The 17,488-nt window shown below is 40.9% G+C and overlaps 1 protein-coding gene across 2 annotated transcripts in view; it reads right to left on the bottom strand.

Annotated features, from left to right (window-relative positions):
* The window catches only part of LOC106596863 (leucine-rich repeat and fibronectin type-III domain-containing protein 2), a 197,290-nt gene extending 187,917 nt beyond the window's left edge, over positions 1 to 9,373 (bottom strand). For both annotated transcript variants that reach the window (XM_045695816.1, XM_045695817.1), the window contains exon 1: positions 8,638 to 9,373. The gene's annotated coding sequence lies outside the window, so the exon portion shown is untranslated. The remainder of the gene's footprint in view (positions 1 to 8,637) is intronic.
* Between the last annotated feature and the right edge of the window lie 8,115 nt (positions 9,374 to 17,488).

Genomic DNA, 17,488 nt, shown 5'->3' with positions numbered 1-17,488 from the left:
CCCTGCCCTCAATCCTATAGAAAATTTGTGGGCAGAACTGAAAAATTGTGGGCGAGCAAGGAGGCCTACAAACCTGACTCAGTTACACCAGCTCTGTCAGGAGGAATGGGCCAAAATTCACCCAACTTATTGTGGGAAGTTTGTGGAAGGCTACCTGAAACGTTTGACCCAAGTTAAACAATTTAGAGGCAATGCTACCAAATACTAATTGAGTGTATGTAAACTTCTGACCCACTGGGAATGTGATGAAAGAAATAAATGCTGAAATAAATCGTTCTCTCTACTATTTTTCTGACATTTCACATTCTTAAAATAAAGTGGAATTTTTACTAGAATTAAGTGTCAGGAATTGTGAAAAACTGAGTTTAAGGTGTATGTAAACTTCCGACTTCAACTGTAAATTACGATATGACTAAAGAGTTAATCAGGGTGATTTTTCCACAAATAGACAGATATTTTTCTTTCCATAGTATCAAGATCGTATCTGTTGTTGCTAACTTTCTATAAAAATATATTTCAGTGAGATAATTCCTTTGAATACCAAGTATGTCCCACATCACCGTCAGACAATTTTATTGGTAAAGTACACAAGTTGTATTTTTTTGTGATCCAATAAGTAATATAGTATACTTATCATTATTTGGTTGTAATCCAGAGTGGTTAGAAAAAGTTTCTAAGAACCTTGGAGGAATCTAAATTGTGGATTTAAAAGAAAACATGAATCATCAGCGTACAATGACACTTTTGCTTTTAAGCCGTGGATTTCTAGCCCCTTGATATTTTTGTTGGATCGGATATTAAAGCTAACATTTCGATGGCCATAATACAGTAAATAGACATGCCGATAGTGGACAACCTTGTTTTACTCCTCTTGACAGTTTAATACTTTCTGAGAAGTAGCCATTATTTACTATTTTACACCTAGGGTTACAATACATAACTTTAACCCATTGTATAAGAGAATCTCCAAAATTGAAATATTCCAGGCATTTATGTATAAATTCCAGTTGTACTTTACCAAATACTTTTCAAAGTCAGCAGGCCTGGTTTCCCAGATTTTTCATAGTGTTATATTGTTTCCAGTACTTGTCTTATATTATCTTCAACCTATCATCCGTGTAAAAAACCTGTCTGATTAGGATGAATAATATCCAACAATACCTTTTAAATTACAATATATGTGCTATGCATTTTGCTAAATGGCCTAGATATTTTTTTCCCCTGTTTCAGTAATAATTAAATCAGACCTTCTTGTTGAGTATCTGATCATCAAAAATGTTTATAGGAGTGGTTAAAACATACTAATATCATTCCTCTGAGTACATAAAAAAGGTTTGGTATACCTCAACTGGTATGCCATCCAGCCCTGGAGCTTTCCCGGACTTAAAGGCTTTAATTGCATCAAGAAGTTCCTCCTCTGAAATTTGGCCTTCACATGAGTCTTTCTTTACAGATGTTAATTTTACATTATTAATAGAAAAAAATCCATACAATGACTTCGGTTAGTGGAAATGGAGGAGACTGAAACAAAAGCATATGCTTAAAGTACTTTACATCCTCTTTCAAAATATTGAATGGTGAATATGTAGTTTGTAAGAAGTTTCTGTAAATTATTTTTGGTAGCATTTCTAAGTTGAAAATGTAAAAAGAATTTGGTGCATTTTTCCCAATATTCCATCAAGTTCACTTTATTTTTTTAGAATACATTACACTTTATCTTTCTTGAATAAGTTCCTCCATTTCTTTTTGTTTTTCCTCTAACATATCCTGTGCCTCTATGGTACAGTTTGTATTGCTATATATCTGAACTGTTAGTCCTTTTATTTCCTTTGTTAATAAGGACTCTTTTGACCTAAATTGCTTTTGTTTTAGAGATGAGTATTGAATTGCATGGCCACTAAAGGCACATTTAAAAGTGTCCCATACAATAAGGGATCTGCTCTATGTTATGTCGGAAAAAGTCAGTTATAACTTCTGTCCTAGATAAAAGTTATCATCCAATAGGCTTTCATTAAATGTCCAATATCCTCGCCCAAGTGAAAATTCTGTAAGAATAATGTATATGATAATTATTTGATTGACCAGCGATGTTGTCACTCTTTTGAAATGCATGCTAAGTTTTAGAAGGGGACTGATATAAATTCATATTTAGCCATATTTTTGCTATCAGATGATGCTACTCTTTGTTATTTGTTCCAACCATGCTATATGAAAACACATTACTTCAAGAGGGTATACCTAAGGCCTTTAATAATACCCTTTATGAAACCCGTCATCACACCTTCATGGGTGTTGCATTATCAAAAGTGTTATAAATGCCTTATTTACAGGAGGAATTTACACCATTAATGTCACGATCGCTATCTTCGAACTCCCTGTCATAGATCAGCCAAGGCGCAGCGTGCATGGAATTCCACATCTTTTTAATGAAAATGAAACTCACCAAAACAACAAACAGGAGAAAATCGAAAAAGTGACATTCTGGGGCTGCTCAAAGGTAGCTACACAAAAACAAGATCCCACAACTCAAGGAGGGAAAAAGGGCTGCTTAACCTCTCTAGGGTAGGGGGCAGTATTTGCACGGCCGGATAAAAAATGTACCTGATTTAATCTGGTTATTACTACTGCCCAGAAACTAGAATATGCATATAATTGTTTGATTTGGATAGAAAATACCCTAAAGTTTCTAAAACAGTTTGAATGGTGTCTGTGAGTATAACAGAACTCATATGGCAGGCAAAAACCTGAGAAGATTCCTTACAGGAAGTGCCCTCTCTGACCATTTCTTGGCCTTCTACACTCTCTTTATTGAAAACTGAGGATCTCTGCTGTAACGTGACACTTCCTACGGCTCCCATAGGCTCTCAGAAGGCGGCAGAATGTTGAATGATGACTTTGCAGGCCATGGCTGAAAAACAGTAGCGCATTTGGTAAGTGGTCGATCTGAGAACAATGAGACTGGTGCGCGCGTGCACGAGAAGAGTCCATTTTAGATTTTTAGTCTTTGAACGAAAACAGGGTTTCCCGGTCGGAATATTATCGCTTTTTTACGAGAAAAATCGCATAAAAATTGATTTTAAACAGCGTTTGACATGCTTCGAAGTACGGTAATGGAATATTTAGAATTTTTTTGTCACGATACGCGCCGGCGCGTCACCCTTTGTTACCCTTCGGATAGTGTCTTGAACGCACAAACAAAACAGAGGATATTTGAACATAACTATGGATTATTTTGAACCAAACCAACATTTGTTATTGAAGTAGAAGTCCTGGGAGTGCATTCTGACGAAGAACAGCAAAGGTAATCCAATTCTTCTTATAGTAAATCTGAGTTTGGTGAGTGCCACACTTGGTGGGTGTCAAAATAGCTAGCCCGTGATGGCGAGCTATCTACTCAGAATATTGCAAAATGTGCTTTTGCCGAAAAGCTATTTTAAAATCGGACATAGCGATTGCATAAAGGAGTTCTGTATCTATAATTCTTAAAATAATTGTTATGTTTTTTGTGAACGTTTATCGTGAGTAATTTAGTAAATTCACCGGAAGTTTGCGGTGGGTATGCTAGTTCTGAACATCACATGCTAATGTAAAAAGCTGGTTTTTGATATAAATATGGAGTGTCATCTGATGAAGATCATCAAAGGTTAGTGCTGCAGGTTAGTGCTGCATTTAGCTGTGGTTTGGGTTTATGTGACATTATATGCTAGCTTGAAAAATGGGTGTCTGATTATTTCTGGCTGGGTACTCTGCTGACAATCTAATGTTTTGCTTTCGTTGTAAAGCCTTTTTGAAATCGGACAGTGTGGTTAGATTAACCTCTATGGGCTAGGTGGGACGCTTGCTGATGATCAAGGAGGGCAAGAAATGGTCAGACAGGCCACTTCCTGTAAGGAATCTTCTCAGGTTTTGGCCTGCCAAATGAGTTCTGTTATACTCACAGACACCATTCAAACAGTTTTAGAAACTTTAGGGTGTTTTCTATCCAAAGCCAATAATTATATGCATATTCTAGTTACTGGGCAGGAGTAGTAACCAGATTAAATCGGGTACGTTTTTTCTCCGGCCGTGCAAATACTGCCCCCTAGCCCCAACAGGTTAACGAGAGTCTTGTCTTTAAAATGGTGTAAAATAGTCATATGTTTGAGAAATTGAAGTAATAGCATTTCTAAGGTATTTGAATATCGCGCCACGGGATTGCACTGGCTGTTGAGTAGGTGGGACGATTTCGTCCCACCTACCCTAGAGAGGCTAAGTATGGTTCCCAATCAGAGACAACGATGGACAGCTGCCTCTGATTGGAAACCACACTCAGCCAAAATAAAGAAATAGAAAAACTAGATTGCCCACCCCACATCACACCCTGACCTAACCAAACTAGAGGAAAATAAACGTCTCTAAGGTCAGGGCGTGACAGTACCCGCCCCCCCCAATGGTGCGGACTCCCGGCCGCAAACCTGAACCTATAGGGGAGGGTCCGGGTGGGCATCTATTCTTGGCGGTGGCTCTGGTTCGGGCATTGCCCCCACTCCACCCGCTGATCCCCCCGCTTCTGTGTTGCCGGAGGAACCAGACCGTGGATCATCGCCGGAGGCTCAGAACTGGAAACCGCCGCTGAAGACCTTGGGCTGCAGACCGCCGCTGAAGACGTTGGGCTGCAGACCGCCGCTGAAGACTCTGGGCTGCAGACCGCCGCTGAAGACTCTGGGCTGCAGACCGCCGCTGAAGACTCTGGGCTGCAGACCGCCGCTGAAGACTCTGGGCTGCAGACCGCCGCTGAAGACTCTGGGCTGCAGACCGTCTCAGGAGGCTCTGCGCCGTGGATCGTCACTACAGGTTCTGCGCCATGGATCATCACTGGAGGCTTCTTGCCATGGATCATCACTGGAGGCTCCGGGCCATGGATCATCACTGGAGGCTCCGGGCCATGGATCATCACTGGAGGCTCCGGGCCATGGATCATCACTGGAGGCTTCGTGCCATGGATTATCACTGGAGGCTTCGTGCCATGGATCATCACTACAGGCTGCCTAAGTATGATTCCTAATCAGAGACAATTATATACAGCTGCCTCTGATTAGGAACCATACTTGGCTCAACACAAAGAAATAGAAAAACTAGATTGCCCACCTCACATCACACCCTGACCCAACCAAACTAGAGGAAAATAAACGTCTCTCTAAGGTCAGGGCATGACAATTAATGAAAGTGTTAACTCACTATAACTTGGTATATGGACATTGTGGGAATGCCTGTAGCTGAAAAGCTTGTGAATTCATTTTTTTTGTCCCATCTTACACCTGATATCAGGCCTGTTGGCCAGCATTTTTGTAGTAATTGTGTGTGTCCCCCTGTGGTTGGTGTTGTGGTTTAAAACTGTAATGCTATTTTCATGATTTCAGTGCTTAGCACACCAAGCAGTCTTTACATGTCCCATGGCGATGCTATTGTTTCCTTCTGCTGACGGGCCTATAAAATTCTCTGAAATATATTTGGCAAAAGAAAGTGGCAGTAACCTCTTTCTCTGACAGGTTAAGAGTCTGCCAGTCAGGAGTGCAAGCTGGGTGGGAGGAAAGGGAAGGGGTGGGTGTGGAGAGGCAGAGGGTAAGAGTGAGAGAGGAGATGAAGAACACAACAGTGATAGAGTGAGGTTATAGTGATAAAACAAGAATGACAAATATGACGAGAAAGATGAAGAGGGAGGCACGCCTGAGGCCTATGTCACCCCCCAATTCCCCCCCCCCCCCACACACACACACACAAAACCCACCGTTCACACACATATCCTATCACCCAGCACCTCAGTCATACCACACAGCATTGAGCTCTCTGTACTGTGCGTCCCAGTGTACTGTGCAGGCAGCTAAGGATGGGGCTTAGTGTGCGTCAGCCAGAAGCATGGCGACATATGTGCCATTATTTATAGCCAGCAGATCCTCTGAGAGGCCCAGCCCAGGGGCTGCTTAGAGAGGTGTTATTTGAGAGCCCAAAGACCTGTCTGCCTGGGCACTATCCAACCCAACCCGCAGGCCATTTCACAATGAATACTGAAGTTCTGCTTTAAAAATTAAGTCATTCAATTCAATTGACCAAAAATGACAACTGCATAAGGAATCAAGTATACTTATGAGAGTGGTTGTAATGTAGTCATTTGAAGACAATTATAAGAATACGTGACTGTTTACAGAACTGCTGTATTTACAGTGTATTCACAGAGGCTCCCAAGATACAGATGGGGAGGAGGGGATGGATTCATATGAATGCATGAGTTAGCAATACAGATGTTGTGCGATAAAGAAAATCGGTTCCCTGATGGTTGCAAGTATATTGAATATTTTTCAGTAAAGATACAAGGCACATATTCAATGTTGCCTACCTTAAATGTAAACAAAACTCACGTGGGGTACCTAATATGTGATTACCAAGAGATTAGCAGTTTGATTGGGCTAAGCCCAGCATTTGTTTTACACACAAGGCAGCATACATTTTAAAATGACGGAATCTGGCTCTGGTCTTATTGGCTGTTACTTATTGGTTAACCTCTCCACCACATCATGGTGATTTGAGCTAGGATCTCCATGCATGTGTCACCATGGGTTTGTAGTGTGCTTGTGGGTTGTATGGTGTAAAATGGCTCATGTTAAGTCAATTAGAGGCACGCCTCTAATCCCTGTGAGGCAAACGCCATCTCTTAAAACAGCAGACAGTGGGTTCGCAGTAAGCACTATAGCGAGGTTCCCTTTCCTTCTGTATAGCCTGGCGTGATGTTGTAGTGATCTCTGGCCATGAACAGCTAGCACTGCCAGGGAAGGAGTTAGTGTTCCTGCATGCACAGTACAGGTATTAAAGCTATTGTTGGCCCTGTATTCGCAGGGCTTTCTTCCCTCTGTAAAACACTTCACCCATACTGTACTGACCAACCCATCTGTGGACTGACACACACAGCTCTGGCAGGACTGAGAATCTAGGAGCAGTGCCACAACTATCTTAGAAGCAGAACTGTAGGTTTGGAGAACATGTTGTGGAAGGTGCTCATTATTTTTCTTCACACATTCTTAAACTGGCGGCTGCATGGCGTTTGACAGGAGAGTCAAGGTCATCAACTAGATACTGGACACAGAAGCATGCCAATAGTGCCCAAGAGTTCATCTGACTCTGGGAAGTAGATAAAGGGACTCATTGCCAGAATCCGAAAGTATCCCTTTGATTCTTAAGAGTCTAAGCCATTGGAGGGGAGGGTCACAACAGTTTGAAGCCCAAACGGTTCGGACGCTACAAAAAGAAGTTGGCACTTCGACGGTACCGACTTCAGACGAGTCCGGTGGGACTTGCAGTTTCTAGGCCAAACTGTTCCGACGCTACAGAGGTGTTTGCGTGAAGAACAATTTTCGGGATGTCTCATGGTGTTACAAACATCGAGGTGGCTCGGCCACCTTCCACCGCAGATTATCCCTTGGCAGAGGATAAAAACTGACAGTGAAGTGATCCAATGTGTAGAACTTCTAATTTATTTAAAATTTGATCTAAATAGATTTATAGTTGGTACTGTAAAAATCCATACCGGTATGTGGATCCATACCTTAAAATACAATATATCGGCCAGCCCTAAAACCTTCGCGAAAAAACACATTAGAATGATACAAATTGGACAAATGACTTGTGGCATGTGCAGGCATGGGCATGTGCAAATTGGACAAATGACTTTAATTGCATAAGCGCTTCAAATGGAGAGTAAAAAGAATGGGCTACATCAATACCCAACACATTTTTTGGTGTTTCTTTTCAATGGTGCTCTTTCCATCTACACCACCAAATGGAACCCATCCTATTCAGGATGACTCCACACTTTGAATCAGATTACTTTCCCAGAAGTACTTCAATATGTGAAATAGGGAGTCCTTTTCAAGAACTAGCAAATACTAGGGCTACTCTGCAAGTACCATAAACACAGTATCCAGTGGTGTTGCTTTCCCAAGTTGACTAATCCTATTTAATAGATTGATGAAAGGTAACCAGAAATTCCAGCCATGCAAGCAGTTCACTCTTTAGTCTGGGTCACATGTGTAGTATGCATTCATGCACAGGAGAGTGCAAAATTGGTTCATATGTTAAGGTCAGAGATGGCTCCAAATTGTTAACATGCCCAGATAGTCATTAACATGCATTTAGAAAAAGCAATAACTGTCGTTCATCTGCACTGGGGTCATACTAAGATAATAATCATGTCCAATTTCATTCTCCTTTCATATGTCCCCTAAAAACGTATACTTGTTTCTTTGCCTTTCTATTAAATAATCGAAAATCTGAATGAATATGGGTATTGTTATCTTACATTCTGGTTTGATCATGGGTGTTGAATATTTGTTAACCATGGGGCATGGAGGCGACTAGGGTAGGGGCGCGAGTGAAAAATGATACAATGCAGAAGTATATCCTAAACAACAACAAGAGTAATTCCATCTAACATCAAAATATTTTGCCAATGATGGCACCATGATTTGCCACAAATTAATAGAAAATGTTGATAATAATTTACTATGAGAAAGTATGTTTAGACAAATGAATGGACTTTTCAATGTGCCATTCTAACGACTTGATAATGATGAAACCTCACCCAAAACGGACAGGTGCTTTTCTTACCATTCATGGCAGGCGTTTGTCCATCGTGTATTCTACCAAGGAGATGTTGCATCTTCGGCGATCTTATTTTCACTTCACCATTATTCCAAAATCGTTTTTAATGTGCAATATAGGCTAGCCTACTGATCGCAATCCCGACCTTTTTCATCACCGGCTCGCTCTGTGGATAGTGCGCGTTCCAAAGCGACTCACTCAGTGCGAGACAACCTCTCCAGTCTCTCAGCAGTTTGAAAGACGGGCACTATATTGGTGCAGCGAAACTGGTCAAATGTAGCCTATGTTGAGTTAATTCAATCAAACTCAAACGCTCACTCAATTTTACTGTAAACCTATATTTCGGATGTATCGTAATTCGTCCTTACTTGGATCGATTTCCATTCTTCCTTAAGATACTTGAAAAATAGCACAGGATTAAAAGCATACCAGGACAAATGTATTAAAAAGCAATAGCCTACTGTTCAATTCAGAATTAGTTGATTTTTGGCAAAACACCTATAGCGGATAATTTTGCGCTCAGAGCAAAACCTTGTAGAAACGAGTAGCCTAATCCTCTGCAACAATCACACAAGCTGTACACGGCGGCACAGAGGGGATAACGCAGAACAGCAGATAGCTGGTTGAGGTATTTAGGTGGCACGACCAGCCTGCGTCTCGGTAACCGCATGAGAGAGACAGGCAGTGAGAGACTGGGAGTGAGAGACTGGGAGGACGCGCTCATTCGCCCCCAACAACACTATTATAGTCAGGGTTCCATCTGAACTTTGAATAACATTGACCGCATATGGCGCTTTATCGTCCTCTTTGTCGCACATGCCATCTAACGGCATTTTTTTACAGCCTAATGAACTGATAAGTGGGTCTATAGGCGCGCATTCAGAAGATGATGCCAAATGCCTTGGTTGAAATGTCACATTTGGAGTCATAGTTAAAACATTAGGCCTAGATATTTCAATATAAAATAGATGTAAGTGATTCAAGATTGAACATGCTTGCATTTAACAGCCCAATACAAAGAGATTTTCGGTTCTCCGTAAAATTGCGAGGGCGACACACAGGCCACTTGCAAAAGTCTGAGTCAGAGTTTTTGCAATATCATTTCACATGCCACTTGCTTTATTTGTGTTCATTTTATGTTTTCAAGTGGCCCAGTTTGATCGTTTATACCCTCAATCATAATGTTATTCTTTCATAAATACACACACACAAACAACTTTATATATAGTGCCAAATAAGGGTTATTTGGCTTGTAGGCTAACCATAGCAGATTGTGGTGCTATATAGAACCCTTTTTGTAAGGTTCTATAAAGAACCGTGTTCATAAGGTTCTATATGGAACGTTTATGGTGCTATAAAGAACTGTTCCCTAAGGTTCTATAAAGAACCATTAAAAAGGGCATTTTATTTGTTCTTTATAGAACATTCATGAAGAATGGTTCTATATTTTTATTTAACTAGGCAAGTCAGTTAAGAACAAATTCTTATTTACAATGACGGCCTACCCTGGCCAAACACAGATGACGCTGGGCCAATTGTTCCCTGCCCTATGGGACACCCTATGAGATGTTATGCAGCCTGGATTTGAACCAAGTACTGTCGTGACACCTCGTGCACTGAGATGCATTGCCTTAGAATGCTGCCCCACTCAGGAGCCCAATCTCAAAGGCTCTACAAATAACCTTTTCAAGAACAATACAGGGTTTTTTTATTCTGGTTTGCCATACTATTTGTTAAAATTCCATAGGTGTTAATATTGTGTTAATTGACAAGATGAATAAGGTTTGCTAGCTCTGGGACAGCTGATTTGGTCAACATTTCTCAATTGAAGCAAGGCCTTACATGAGTCTTTCACAAGACAGCAGAACTGGCCATGGTCATATTCAGTGCCATGAAAAAGTATTTGCCCCCTTTCTGATTTTCTCTATTTTTGCGTATTTTTGATACTGAATGTTATCAGATCTTCAACAAAACCTAATATTAGATAAAGGGAACAAATAACACAACAATTACATACTTATTTCATTTATTTCATAAACAAAGTTATGCAACACCCAATGCCCCTGTGCAAAAAAAGTATTCTCCCTCTTAAACTCAATAACTGCTTGTGCCACCATTAGCTGCAATGACTACAACCAAAAGCTTCCTGTAGTTGTTGATCAGTCTGTCACGTCACTGTGGAGGAATTTTGGCCCACTCTTCAATGCAGAACTGCTTTAACTCAGCAACATTTGTGGATTTTCAAGCACGAACTGCTCTTTTCAAGTCCTGCCACAACATCTGAATTAGGATTAGGTCTGGACTTTGACTAAAGGCCATTACAAAACTTAAAATGTGTTGCTTTTTAGCCATTTTCAGACTTGATTGTGTAGACCTGATTGTGTGTTTTGGATCTTTGTCTTGCTGTATGACTCCGCTGCGCTTCAGATTCAGCTCCCAGACAGATGGCCTGACAATCGAATTCTCTGATATAAAGCAGAATTCATGGTTCCTTCTAATAAAACCAGACTCAGTAAGTGGAAAATAAAATAATGCACTTTCTATTTTGGTTTATATCTCTCAAATAAGAGATATTAAGGCTTAACTATACCTATTCAATGCTTTGACACCACAGCACTGGAAATACCCAAGCTTTTTTCAATTTTCACCCCCTCAGGTTTGTTTACATTTTGCAGTTGATTTCTCAGCCAGGCGAGGTGATGACATAGGGCTCGATTGTAGGCAATATGTAATCTCGCTCACGTGCTGAGTGATGTGTATAACTCAACTGTCACTCTGCCGTATTGCAGTTTAGCCTTGCAGGCAATCCAGTCGGACTATAATCCAATATACTGGTAAGTACTTTTGGAATAAAACATTCAATTATTTTATGTGATTAGCCATCATGCATTATATTGTACACTTCGTTCTGTTCTGTAAAATATGTAGTTTCTGACAACCTGTTCTGCATGTTTTGTAGTGTTTAGCTGTGTTCCGCCTGTTGGCTAGACTAGTCAGCTAGCTAGCTGGCTAAATTAGTTAGGGAGCTAGTTAGGGAGCAGAATAACAGTTAGCTAAAGTTAGGTTCGTTGTAATATAAAATGCTTGTTTTCATTTCATGTATTAGCAAAACATTGAGTATATTTTTGTTAGCTAATTAGTCACGTTTGTCTTTCTTCCACAACATACAAATCCAGATCATGTCGAGGTAATATAGCTAATATTTAATGACCATATGAATTTATCAATAGTTGTAGCTAAGTTAGCTAGCTACCTATCAGTCAAGGCTTGGTCAACGAAATATTTTCAGTAAATACTATTACCATCTACTAATTGCTATTCATACATAGAGTATATTTTCTGTCAATTGTTGGCAGCACCATTTCACCAGGTCAAATTTCTGGTACATGTAAATGTAATTGGCGGATCCTGATTCTTGAATTATTCCTTTTCGGAGAATCTGTTGCCTGAACATGGCACACATAAGCCTACTGTCAGGCGGTGGGTGTAGCTGGTGCATGAAGTCAGGCGCAGGACAGCAGAGATGAGTGAACAACGCACTTTACTATAGAAAATAGCACAAAATCACAAAACCAACAAAACCAATGTGCGAACAATAATGGTTGCCATACAACACGGGTGAACACAGCACCTGGAACAAACCAGCCGGAAACATACCGACCCTAACAATAAACAAACACACACAAAGACATGGGGGAAACAGAGGGTTAAATACATGACCAGTAATTGGGAAATGAAAACCAGGTGTGTGGGAAACATAGACAAAACCAATGGAAAATGAAAATTGAATCGGCGATGGCTAGAAGACCGGCGACGTCGACCGCCGAGCGCCGCCCGAACAAGGAGAGGAACCGACTTCGGCGGAAGTCGTGACACCTACACATGGAGGGAAAGCCAGGGGCAGATGTCAAAGGGTCCGTGGAGGATTGCTGAGGGCCAGTGTAGAGACAGGGGCCCATGTAATGAGTAGGGCAAGATGATCAAACAGGGCCAGCGGAGGGAACAGGGGGAAATGTAGAAGGGGCAGATTCAGAATCTGGGAAATATCCCTGGCTGACAGGGAGAGAGTTGATCATCATAGTCAAGATAGAAGTGCATGGGTGGAGGTTTGTAAGCCACATTACACCATGTCTGATTAGTCTAAACCAAATCTAGACCATATTGTCAACTCCGGTACTCATGTCTACCAGGAAATATAGCTCTTATTTTAACTCATGAACATTAGGTGTATCATAAACAGCTGTCGGAGAGAGAGAGAGGCATGGTGTCTTGATGAGGATGCTGGAGAGGACATCCAGGCTAACCAGGAAGGTGGTGGAGTTGTGGGGGGAGGCCCTTTTTTGCACTATTGGTTAGAGCCTGTAAGTAAGCGCTTCACTGTAAGGTCTACAGCTGTTGTATTCGGCGCACATGACAAATAATCTTTGATTTGATTCGATTTTTGCACCTGTGGCATGTGTTGTGAAATGCCAACTGTCTTTGAGAAGAAGGGCTGTGGTGGGGGGCCAAATACCTGTATCTGTACAATGCCACACACATACACATACTGCCTGGAGCCTGGAAACCTAAGGAACATCAGGGTTATAGGAATGATCTGTTAGCCCTGGATGAAAGCGAGGAACAGGGAGAAGACCATGCAGAGTACAGGCATGCTGCCTACTGGCAGTTCATCTGTTGGCAGCATGGCACGCTTTGGCAGGGCCACAGAATTGTTATTCCAAGCTGCTGCGTGTGGGACATCAGAGACGCTTTCCCTGACCCTAATGGCCAGTATAAAGGGTTCACTCCTGGCAGACTGACCTAGAGAATTCTGTCCATGTATTATGAACTGTTTTGTTTGTTTATGTGTTTGCTAACTCTAACCCACTGTTTATAAAACAACTAATGTTACAAACAAAGGTTGAAAATAGTGTAAGTGCAAAATGATTTATTTTTTCCACAAACAGTTAAGTATTTTAAAATTAAACAGAATCATAGAACAAATAATTTGACTTTGTGTAACTACATTTATTTAGACGTAAGACAACATTCATGAGTGACAAAGTATTCATAAGGCGGATTGAGTAGAGGGGACTCTATAATACATGATCAATAACACCAGGTTATTTACAATTGCTATTTATAAGCAATGAGCTCTATTTAATTGAGTAGTGGGGACTGAACAATAACACAATGTACAATAACAATGGTGGTTATTTGTAATTGCTTTTTACTAGAAACTATAGGAACTAATTGTTAGCTATTGGTTTTCAGTGTGTATGTGTGCTTATGCATGCATGTGTGTGCGCATGTAGACATGGGGTTTCCGGTCAGTGCAGCTGTTCAGATCCTAGGGAGAGGGAGGAAAAGATGCATCTAGAAACACTGTTTGACCCTCCTTTTTAAAAACACTGTTTTAAATCTTATCACTCACACCTAGCCCCCGGCTGACATGTGGCTGAACCAGCTCCTGGATGGGTGGTGTTGCAATGTCAGGGAGAAGGCCAAGATTTCTTGGGTCACTGGCTACACAAGGGATGATCCTCGGCATTCCTAAATTGGAAGCCAACCTCTGTCTGACCACACCTGCTTGCAGCTCAGGGATTTAACTATGGTTTTGGGTTCTTCTTCGCAAGCACTGTCCATCTTTTGGACTTTTTTTTGAAAGTGTCTGTACTGTAGTAGCTGAGGGTATAGAACACAGAACAGCAAGGAACGATTAATTATCATTACAATATCAAGATATAACCAATAGGCAGCAAAATGTGCTGCTGCATTGAACAAGTTCGGGCTGGTTCTGGTTCTTACCGGAGATGTACATAACAGATGAGTGCCCAAAACGGTACGGAAACAGGAATCACTCACATCTTGTTGCCAGCTTTGTTCCTCAGAGCAGGCCTCTCTCGATGTTGATTGTAGTCCAATGCTGCCAGGAGAGTTCTGTCCTCATATATGTGTAGTGTGAAGGCAAATCTATTGCTGGCATACATCAGAATGTGATTCTGGAATGTCTCCAGCTCTGAAGTTGACCTGAGAAAAGCATCACAATTAGCCTTATGTGTGGCGTCTCAACAAACATCTAAAAATATATGACACATATATGATTTACAATACCTAAAAGCCAGGTATTTGGGGATAACTTTAAGCCACCTCTTGTTGAGCACAATTTCAGTCAGAGTCTTGTGGGCTGCTGAACCTCTCTCCATCCAGGACTTTGGGCCTTTCTCGGGAAAACTGTCATGCTGACAGCTGCCGAAGGCCCATTTTTGTTCTACAGCATGGTGCAGGATGCCTCTCATGTTCTACAGCAGTGAAAACCATTTAGCAGTAACCATTTATTTACTACACAATAGCATGCAATATCATTAATCACTGTAATGACAGTGCTGAAATTACAGTCAAGTATGATACCAGCCATTACAAATATAAATTACAAATATATATCATCCAATAGTAAGATGTTTTTAGTGCCACAGTATTTCACTTAAAATGAACTCTTCATATGTCCCAGCCTTCTTACAGCACCACCAGAAGTGGTTGACAACAGGAGCTTGGTGGCACCTTAATTGGGGAGAATGGGCCTGTGGTAATGACTGGAGCGGAATGGTATCAAATACATGGTTACCAGGTGATTGATGTCATTCTATTTGCTCCATTCTGGCCATTTATTATGAGCCATTCTCCCTCAGCAGCATCCACTGTGGTTGACAATATCCGTACTCCACTGGAGATGGATGGACAGCTGCCGGGCAGCTGCCTGCTGCCCGGACTTTTTTGAGAGAATGTTTAAAAAGTGGGTTAAGAGAATTCTCTCAATTAGGCATTTCAGTTGAAACATAAAGTAAAATATAATAAGCAGTGGAGATTGCATAACTTCCTCAATATAAATCATTTACAGCATCATTTTTTTTGCCCAAGTTCTTTGCCCCATGCCACATATGAAGCGGGTGCTTCATTTCTTTGTATCGGCCTGTCTGGTTCTGAGGATAAAACATGCACATCACTGTGTGTAATGTTTGAGAATTCAAGTCTGTGCAATTATGTCAATTACACAATTTGAATTCCACTGAGAGATGAAATTACTATTGTTTGAATTACTATTAGTTGATACTATTGGAGCCATGTATTGTCTGTTGTCTAGTTGTGTTTGTCTATTGTTGATATTCAAATTAAAACCAAACTTATTCATTAGGGCAGAAATGTGGGTGTGGGCATCATTACAGACTTCAGTCAGTGGGACTTGGGTCACCAGCTTCGTCCTTATGAAGCCCTCTTTCTCCATTCTGCAGTAGCTCTGATAGGCTTCCCTTTTGTCGATGGTCACGATGGAGAGGATTTCCTTGGTCTCATTCTCCATTGCTGTATAACTTCTTGGTGACAGGGGGCAGTATTCAGAAATTCAGATGAATACGTGCCCAAATTAAACTGCCTGCGTCTCGGGCCCAGAAGGTAGGACATGCATATTATTAGTAGATTTGGATAGAATCCACTCTGATGTTTCTAAAACTGTTTGAATGATGTCTGTGAGTATAACAGAACTCATATGGCAGGCAAAAACCTGAGAAAGAATCCAAGTGACTTGTAGTTTTTCTATCTAATCCATATTCAAACTAAAGTGTCTGTGGGGTCATTTTGCACTTCCTAAGGCTTCCATTGGCTGTCAACAGCCTTTAGAAACTTGTTTCATCCTTCTACTGTTACTGGGCAGAGAATAGGAGCTCACTCAATCAGTGGACTGCCTGGGACCAGTGAGTTCTTTAATGCGCAGGCACGCTGGCGCGCCGCTCCTTCTTTTTCCTCTGTAATGAATTGTCCGGTTGGAATATTATCGAAGTTTTATGTTAAAAAGACCCTAAGGATTGATTGTAAACATCGTTTGACATGTTTCTACAAACGGTAATGGAACTATTTGACTTTTCGTCTCTGGTTTTGCGCTCACGCGTTATGCCTTTGGATTAGTGATCTGAACACGTGAACAAAACAGAGGAATTTGGACATAAATATGGAGTTTTTCGAACAAAAATAAAATTTCTTGTGGAAGTGGGAGTCCTGGGAGTGCATTCCGACGAAGATCAGCAAAGGTAAGGGAAGATTTATAATACTAATTCTGAGTTTAGTTGACTCCAGAACTTGGCGGGTAACTGTATAGCTTGCTTTGATGGCTGAGCTCTGTACTCAGAATATTGAAAAATGTGCTTTCGCCGTAAAGCTATTTTAAAATCTGACACAGCGGTAGTGTATCTATAATTCTTTCAATAACTGTTGTACATTTTATCAACATTTATGATGAGTATTTTTGTAAATTGATGTGCTCATTCACCGGGAGTTTTGGTGGGAATACATTTTCTGAACATCACGCGCCAATGTAAAATGGGGTTTATGGATATAAATATGAACTTTATCGAACAAAACATGCATGTATTTTGTAACATTGAGTCCTGGGAGTGTCATCTGATGAAGATCATCAATGGTTAGTAATTCATTTTAGCTGTATTTCTGGTTTTTGTGATGCCTCTCCTTGCTTGGAAAATGGCTGTGTGGTTTTTCATGTTTTGGCGCTGTCCTAACATAATCTAATGTTCATTGTATCATAGAATATATATGTTTGTATGAAGTGTTCATACTTTTCAAGTTTTCTAAAATACATTCAAGATACCTTACCTGTCATGTATGGACACATCCTTTATGAATATATCAGGATCTTATTTTAGAAAGTCCTCCCCATTGTAAAATAATATGACAGTTTTGAGTACCTTAACACTGCATACAAGTTAAAAAAGTCATGCCATCTTACCTGACCGACCCAGTCAATGCCAATGCTAGACAGAGCATGCACTTTGAATGCTCCTTCTTTGGCAGGGGTGGATGGACAGTGGTT

This window comes from Salmo salar, chromosome ssa15 (genome assembly GCF_905237065.1).
Source record: "Salmo salar chromosome ssa15, Ssal_v3.1, whole genome shotgun sequence".
In the NCBI taxonomy this organism is placed as follows: domain Eukaryota; kingdom Metazoa; phylum Chordata; class Actinopteri; order Salmoniformes; family Salmonidae; genus Salmo; species Salmo salar.
The sequence above is the reverse complement of the archived record's forward strand: the minus strand, read 5'-3'. Positions and strand labels throughout refer to the sequence as shown.